Consider the following 9,521-nt stretch of genomic DNA (forward strand, 5'->3'; position numbering starts at 1 on the left):
GCAGCCCTAAACTAAATGCATAAGGTTATGACCCATCCCTCCTGCATATATAGCAAGAGGCGTACGCATAACATGTTGTCTTATCAACCTATGGGTCCAGGCTAATAAAGGTAGATTGGTCTCGGCTACTCTTTGCATCACCTATATCAACCATCGTCTGCCATATATTGCATGCTCTAATAACATACCCCACAAGTGACCGGGTCCTGTTTCATCATTGATAATGACATCCAAACTAGAACCACAGTTAAAGAAAAGGTCTTCCTCATAAGCAAGATTTGCCAGTGAATCTGCAAAGTGATTCCAGTAATGTGGAATCAGCTAAAAAGACACTCTCTCAAACTCCTCAAGGAGGGTCATGGCAATTTGATGATACATACAAAGAATGGGATTCCACATTGTGTATGTCCCATCTAGCTGATTCAGGATCAATTGGGAATCCCCTTTTACTAACAACCGCTGAATACCACCTTGTTTGGTGGAGCCCCAAGAGAGACACCAAGGAAATAGGGTTTCTACTGCAAGAAAATCTATCTTTTCATCATCAACAAGCTTTTTTATTAGGTTTTATATGATCACAATGAAGAAAAGAACACCAGGCACAACAAATCTTCATGCAACATCATGTAGATCTCCCACAGATTTTATAAAATCAACCATATTCTTCATAATCTTCATAATCTCCATCAAAAGAACAAAGAATACAAAATATTACACCATATTTTTCTTGGAAATACATCACATATTATTTATCTTCAATATCTTCATAGTTCTCTCTTTCTATCTCTCACATAACAATTACACTGTTTTCATAGATTTGAATATCTCTGACTCTCTCTCTCTCTCTCTCTCTCTATCTCTAATACATCATATCCTCACTACAACAATCAATAATCACTCTCAATAATTCTTCTTAGGTCGTGGATACACCTCCCAAAAGGTATGTTTGGTATGAAGGGTCACCAGAGACTTCATAGTGTCCTGTGAGATTTGTCTTCTATCATTATCTTCTGTAACCTTCTGTAAATCTTCTGTGAATCTTCAGTAGTTACTTCTTCACTTCAATTAGCTTGGATAGAGCTTCCATTCATCCTTTCCTAAGAAAAAAACACTTCCCAAAATATCCACACATCCATCATAACACTCAAAAGAAACAACATAACAGAACCACAGAGCAACAGAAGCACAGAACAATAGAGCTACAGAAGCTTATAGAACTTCACAGAAGATCAACAGAACCCATAAAAATCATAAAAACCAAAACAAAAACAATTCAATCTTTCATAAACCTCTTCACACAACTTCAATCATCTCTCAAAACATTCATTCAACCATCTCTACCACCAAAACAGAAACAAAACAGAAGAAAATCAGACCTTATAGAACCAAACATCCTCATCAAGAACCATCAAAAACCCTTCAAACTTATCCAAACCTTTCCAAACACTTCAAAATATCTTTAGATTCAAACAATCAGTCATAAAAAACAACCATTTATCATCAAAAACGAGAAAAAATCAACCCAAAAACCAACATATTTCACACTCAACATATCCCCACACTTAGATAAGGAAGCGTCCTCGCGACCCAAGGAAAAAATGAATAAAAGCTCTCATCTCTTTGCTAAAAAATCTTCAATCAACACACTGTACCAACTACAATCATGACCCCAACATTAGATTCATAAAACCTATATAATATGTTTCAGCTTCCAAATCTTCAACTGCAACTTCATCCAGCTAATAAGCAACATCATCAATCTTCACAGCTCCATCTTCATCAGCTCCTCATCCACAAAGAAAAACAACAGTACCCAATACAAAAAATACCCATACACAAATATAATCTGAATGGCACAACTCCTCAAAAATGTTGAAGAGAAAGAAGAAATTTCCATTAAAAAGAAGAGAGTGGATATAATCAAGAAAACCCTCCTACTAAGTAGGATGAAGATATTTCTTCTTAAACTGCAAACTAATTTTAAGACGGTCCAAGGCTTTGTTTTCGTCCACAAAGTACTGAGGTACATTTTGGAGGAATTGTAGGCAACACATCCTTTCCAATAATATGATGAATCTGATAGGGAAGGCATGTGCAAAATAATATAAGAGATCCATTTGAGCAACTGTTACATCCTCATTTGGATTAATCAGCATCTGGGGGATACCCTTACGAGTATTCAAATGTGACTGATGATGCATGAACGCAAGATACCAGCAAAAATGAGCAGCAAGACGAACTATGGTATCTCCAAAAGTACCATGTACCCTAGCAAAGCAGAGGTAAGAATTGGAACACGTTGCAAAAGTATCCTAGGACCCTAGAATGAGAGGCCAATTAAACACTAGACCTGTCACTGAATCATGTAATGTCCACTGTCTTCTACGAAGGATGTCACCATCATACCCCGGGGTATTCAACACTATTTGGGGAGGAAGGTTAATGTAATCTGTCGGAGAGGGTAATGGAATGAAAGGAGATCATTGTAATGAAGGATAGGACAGATCATAAAAAGAGGGTAATTGAAGGGATAAAGAAGGTGGAAAAGATGGAGAATACATAAAAAATGTATGAAGGGGTTCTGTTGGAAAAACTAAAGGAACAGGAGGAACAGTAGGTGGAATGTCAGAAGGAGTAGGAGATACTATAGGATCAACAATGAAAGGACATGTAGTGAATACTAGAATGTGAGAAAATCCTAAAGGGGTAAATGATAAGAGAGGAATATTATCAGGACTAGATGAAAGAAGAGAAACATATAATGGGAAACGATAAGACATTAGGGAATATGATAAAAGGTCAACAAGATCTAAAGGATAAATAGAATATCAGAAATTTAAATCGTGAAAGAAAGACTCGGTAAATAGTGGGTTATCAACAATGAAGCTCAACAACTGAGATTGAAGAGGCTGGACATCTGATTTATAAAAGACACTTCTGAGGCGGCGAGGTTCCAAAGAAATATCCTCCAAAGGTGGATGCCAAGCATATCCCTTGCACGAAGACGTTTGCTCATGATAAGTTCGTAAACTCTCTGCTAATAACAGAAGCTCAACTGAATGTACATACATCACTGCCTGTAAGAAAACATCTCCCACATAAACATTTAAATCTTCCTCATCAGGGATCTGTAGATAGCCTGTAAGATACATGAAAGAGAGTAACTAGACCTAATGGGAAATCAAGTCATCCACAAATTTGTCAAAAACAGCTCGTAAGAGATCCGCAGGCCAGAGATTAGACATCCATCCTCTGGAGGCTCTAAATCCACATTGCTCAAAGAGATATATAAGGCAAACCTCTGTTGATGATATTTCACCCAAAAGGATGGAGGAGGTGACACCAATTCAGTATAACGGACAAAATCACTCTGCACACAATCCATCCGCTGCTGAAGGCAATCAACCTTAGTTGAGAACCCATCACAAAGCTTAGCCTTATGTTGCAATTGATTAAGCTCCTCTTGGGATGACACAACAGAAGATACAGGAGCAGGAGGGGAAACAGAAAGAACATCCACCTTCTGATTAAGTTCTTCAATGAGTTTTTGTTGGGACTCTATAGTGTCCTGAGATTGTTGGAACTGACCCTCACTGGTCGCAAGCTTACTAGCCAAAGTGACCATCTCTGCAAGGGCATAATTCTTCTCAAGCATCAAAGATGCATTCTCTTCCTCTAGTTTAACAACCTTATCTTCTAGCTCCTGAATAGTGACCTTCTGTGAATCCATTAAGGCTGTGGCAGTAGTCATTTGATTATGGATATCACTAAGGGTAGCCCTTTCTAAGGATAGATCCTCCAATGCCTTACTCAATTGACTAGTGAGGGAATCCACCTTGTCTTGCATGGAAGTGTAAACACTGGTGTACAGTGTCTGAAGACAGGAAGTAAGGGAAGTTTCCAGAGTAGACTCGACATTGGAAACCATCTATGGAAGCATGGGTCCAGCTAAAATGGTTTGTAATGATGAAGGGATCTGTGAATCTAATTTTTCTTCCTTTTGAGCGGCAAATAGATTGGTACAAGAAAGGAATGAAGGAAGGGTACTGCCAGACACAACAGGGGTGGATTTTTACACCAATGGATCTTGGACAGAAGGGTTGGAAGGTCCCTTTGTGCGAAGGCGTTTCTTTCTAGAAAAAATAACAGGTGGCTCCTCATCTTCTGAATTAAACTGCATGGGCCTAGGAGAAGAAACTGATACTGTAGGCTGCATTGGTAAAGGAGCTGGATCTGGCACTGAAACACCACCAGGAGGAGGTGCAAAAGTAAGGATCCTCTGTAGGAAGGCACCATAAGAAACAGTACTATTTTGACCTTTCCTGACACGCTGGAAATGCTGATCCATCTTAGATAATAGGAAACTTTCCTAGTTGAATTTAGCTCCTTCCAGAATCTTCACAGAAGCTGTGAATAATTCTTTTGACAGGTATTTGGATGCATTCTTTCCTGACATGAACCGGTCCTATAGGAACTGGCATAACTGCTTCCAGACTGGAGAATTAATGTGGGCAACATACACCCCCGAGCTATTAATGAGTTGGTTAAGGAGCAAGGGGGCGGAAGTTTCCTTCTTCATCAGTGTGACTATCTCCTCAACCGTCAGTTTACCACTGGGCACAAAGAAAGCAGATAAGGGCAAACATAATGCTTCATTGATATTGGCTGATAAACAGAATGTCCGGTTGTAAGCTAGGCCAGACTGGTTTTTGTAAGAAGTGAGGAAAGAATAACACAGCTTCTCATCTACATGTGGTAAAGTGAGAGCCACAAATGGGCGAAGGCCAGCTCGTCGAATACAATCTGCCTCTAATAGAAGAGAATAGTCATGGACTGCAAGAGGAACATGCTGGATCACAATTGGAGGCGTAGAAAGAGGTGCCATTTAGACTATGGTTTAAAAAAAAAACCCACACACACAACCAGGAAAACAAAAAGAAAACTTGCAAAACCCAAAAACAAAACCAAGACTGAGACCATCAACAGGAAACCGACTAATTGACACGACTGAGTGGACCATAACAACCCCCAGGCAAACCACATCCTAGAAAAAAAACAGCATGACCTCTACACACATGCGACCGAAAGCTTCATGCTATGCACACATACATGCACCCTGTAACCCCGTATCAGGCAGAAAATAAAATAAAACTACATTCTGTAGTCCAGACAGAGACTCAAAAAAAAAAATCATGACGCAATCAAATATTCTGACTAAAAACGAGAATAAATACCATCTTGACCAATGTCACATTACTACTCCCACTCCCACGTAGCGTTCACGTCCTACAGTGCGATGGAGTGTGTGAGTGAAACTAATGAGTCATTTTTTATTATATAAATAATTAAGCATTGTTCATTATTAAATTAACCCGTTAATGCATGGTGAGTCGACATTGTAACCCAGCCCCACTCAGATTTTGACACGACTAGACTGACTGACTGGGTCTCTACTAATGCAGTTCCTTGTTATAATTAGATGATGTATGGCACTTGCGTGTATGCATGCGTGACTTTGGGGGTTGATTTTAATTACAAGTTAATGTGTCTAAAACGCGTGTGCATGTGCATTTGTGAATTGATTTTAATTTACAACTTATGTGGGTTAGGGTGCAAAGGTGCACATGCAACGGCGGGGATTCTTTTTACAATTAACGTCCGGTTCATTTTATCTACAATTTATGAGGTGCAATCTGTTAATTATGTGTGTGCAACGTTCGGTTGATTTTATTTACAATTAATGTGTGTTATTGTGCAAGTGAAAGGGAGAAAAAGGAAAGAACCTGGTAATGTGTGGGTCTGCCTACGAAGTCTGAAATCACAACCTCCAAAAGTGGAATGCCCAGTCCACAAAAATCCACAAAACGTCAAACAGTTGACTGCCAAGAGTCGTCCTGTTGGATAGAAAAACAAAAATGAGCTAACACCATGACCACGACAAAGAACAATGAACGGATGACCAAAAGAAAAGAAGAAAAAAATGTATGTCTTAGATTTATTTTGATGTGTTGATTTGTAGGGTTTTTATGCTTTTAGTTAGTGGTGTTTTTTATTTGTTTGTGTGTTTTTTTTTAAATTTTTGTTTTTGTTTGTATTTTTAAAAAAAAAACCAAGAACCCAAATTTTCACACTACGAGGACGGAAACCCATATTGTTTCAATGTGATGGAAATGTTCATTTGATGTTGGGGAGTTTCAAAAAAATTGTTTATAATAAATACATTGTTAAGAGATGTTTCCAAAAAAAAATTCCCAACATTATGTGAATATTTTTTTATTTCAAGAAAATGTCCAAAATATGAAAAAGGATAAATGTGATTTTCTTTTTTAAAAAATTATTTTCTTATTTTTATGCATTTTTCTAGATTTTTTAAATCAATTTCCATCCATTTAGAAAGAATTTCAGCCAATTTGGAATTTTCAAGAATTTTTTAATAGGTTTTTTAGGCAAAAATTTTATAAAATTGTGGGAAAATGTTTCAGCAATTTTTGGTAAATTTTCACATTTTTTTGGAATTTTTAATGATTTTTTTCAAATTTTAAATGTATTTAATGGATTTTGTGATTAAAAAATGATTTTCGAAATTTCAAAAAGGAATATCCATACACACATGAACATCTGCGTGTGAACTAACCAGCACGCACCACCTCATGGACAAATGCAAACGCGCGTCCCGCGCGTGAACTGTCGCAAAAAGACGCGCTCCCGCGTCCATACACGCAAACAGCCGCTAGGAGACACGAGAAAAACCCACCAACAGGGGTGGCCGTATGAGAACCACGGGTTGTAGGTGGTGTTGAGCCGTTTTTTTGTGTGTGACTCGCTGTGGGAGGGGGTGAAGAGGGGCTAGGGTAGGGAGGGGTGCTTAGGAAGGGGTTAGGGTGTGGTGGGGTTTAAGAAGGGTGGTGGGAATGGGTATTAAGGGGGGGGTGGTGGGAATGGGGATTTGGGTAGGGGTGTGTGTATACATGGGGGTGTGGGAGGGGTGGTGATGTGGAAATGGGGGAGTGGTGTGTGAATGGTGGGTTATGAGGGTGGTGTGTGTGTGTGAATGAGGGGGTGGTGTGAACGGGGGTGTTGGGGGGGGAAGGTGTGTGACTGGGGGCAATGGGGGGAGGTGGAGGCTTGAGAGGAGGGCGGCGGAGGCCCAGTGGGACGGCGGGCTTCGGAGGACCGAGAAGAGGGCGCTGGCGTTGATCACCAGGGCGGCGAAAGACCAGGCGGCCGAGCGGAAGACCAGGCAGCCGGGCGGCGCTCCCGCGGGTGGCGACCGGGTACAGGCGAGCGGCAGGGCAAAGAAGGGAGGGTGGGCGGCAGGACATACGGCGCCAAGCGGGCTAGGACACATCGACGGCAGACGACGGGTGATTCCACAGGCGGGTGGCGCTGGGACGGGCGGGCGAAGGTGGCGAGTGGCCTGAGGGGTGGCGAGCGGAAATGCCATGGCGGCGGGAGGAATACAAAGGCAGCGGGAGGAAGAAGGGAGGGTGGAGGGGGGAGAGGAGAGAGGGTAGAGGGGGGAGAGGAGGGAGGGAGAAGGAGGATGTGGGGGAGAGATGGTGTAAGGGAAGGAGTAGAGGAGGAGGGTGGAGGGAGAAGTTACGGGGAGAGAGAGGGAGGGGGAGGAGAGAGAAAAAAAAACAAAAAGAAGAGATAGATAGAGAGAAGGAGAGAGAGGGTGGTTGGGAGAGGGGAGGATGCCCGTGGGGGGAGAGAAAAAAATGAAATAATTAATTTTAAAAATGCATTAGTAAATTAATTAATTTAAAAAAAGGTGTGCCCCCGTCCCACGCGTATGCGCCGGAACAGCGGTGGGACGTTGACACGGAGGGCGCTTACGCGACCGGGCGTGGCAAGACGCATAAAACTAAAAATGCGTGCATTCACACGCGAGACGAGTCGCGCGAAACATGTCAAAATAAAGAAAAATTAATATCTCACAATTCGATTGTCGAAACGAAATGGTGTAAAAACAAAAAATATACCATACGGCAGGGGGAAGATAGGGAAAAAGGTCAATGGGGGTTCCGAGGGGAATAAAGGACGTGCACATGCAAAAAAACACGAAAAACGGCCCAAAAAACACATACATCGATTAATTTCGGGAAATCCACTCGCCGGAATGCAGGGCGGAAAGAAGGAAAAATGTGTAGAAGAACGCGCCCGACAATCCTATCACATCAAAACAACGTTCCGACTGAGATAGGACGCGTTCACATGGGAAAAACGTAAAAAGGACACACGCAAATACGGTCGGAAATTAATAACAGAAGATCGATTCATCGAAACAGAGGGCAACAAAAACAACAAATGTGCGGGGGAAGGGGTTGCACAAGGTTGTCACGTTAAAATGCAATTTTGATAGGGTTCGGGGGCATTCACATGCAAAAAACACCAAAATGATACTCAAAAACACTTTTAAAAATTAATAATTAAAAATTTGAAAGTCGGAATAGGGGGGAGAAAAAAGAAAAAATGTAGGGAAAGGTACGGTGGACACGGCTGTCAAATCAAACTAGAATTCCGATGCAAACAAGGTAGGTTCACATGGAAAAATGTGGAAAATAAGCACAAAAAGGTCGTGAAAAACCGCAAAAATTAATATTGGACAAATTGTGCATCAGAATGACATGGAGTAAAAAGGAAAAATGGTAGCAAGGAAGGGCAGGATAGGGCTATCACGTTAGATCACCGTTCCGAAGGAAGCAAGATGCGTTCACATGGAAAACGGTCCAATTTACGTAAAATACTTCAAAAATTAATAACTCAAAAACCGTGCATCGAAACAGGGGTGGGTAAAAAGGAAAATTGGACAGTTCAATGGGACAAATAGGGCGGTAATTTTGGATTGGAATTTCGGTGAATGTAGTGTGCGTTCACATAGAAACACATCAAAATAAGGGAGAAAGAGAATTGGAGGAGGAACAGCCCCAAGGGAGGGGTGACAGTGGACGGGTGGGTGGGGAAGGGACCCCAGGAGGGTAAAAGAAAGTCATGGCATACATGCATGATCAAAGTGAGGCATATGTAGGGCAGTATGCAATGTAGACGTGCAAGGACGCGTCCCCACACTTAAAACATTAACGGCAAGGGAAATGCATCACAACAACCTACAATTCGACAACTGATTGGACGCTGATAGACTGGACACTAACGTTCCCACACTTTTAACACCTTAACATACACGTGCAATCAAGAGATAGGTTTAGGAAAACTTGGCCCGTGTGGCAGATAGTTGAAATCGATTGTCGATGTCGCGCGCTGTGTCTCAGGGGGTGGTAGGAGGTACCAGAGCTCGCTCTGCAACAGACGCGTCCAACATGGCAGGGACCATGTAACAGCACCCAGGGAGGTAGCTAATGGATGAATCTCATTAAGTCGGTGTCGTTGACGAAGGATAGTCACTCAGCTTACAACACTCAGATGAAACGAGAGAACAGTCACTCGCCCCATTATGGATAGCACTCGATGAATAATGATTGAAACCCATATCTCACACCCAGTTTAGGAATTGACAAGGG

This window comes from Lygodium microphyllum, chromosome 4, assembly GCF_053477565.2.
Source record: "Lygodium microphyllum isolate KBCC chromosome 4, Lygodium_microphyllum_v1.1.10, whole genome shotgun sequence".
Lineage (NCBI taxonomy): Eukaryota > Viridiplantae > Streptophyta > Polypodiopsida > Schizaeales > Lygodiaceae > Lygodium > Lygodium microphyllum.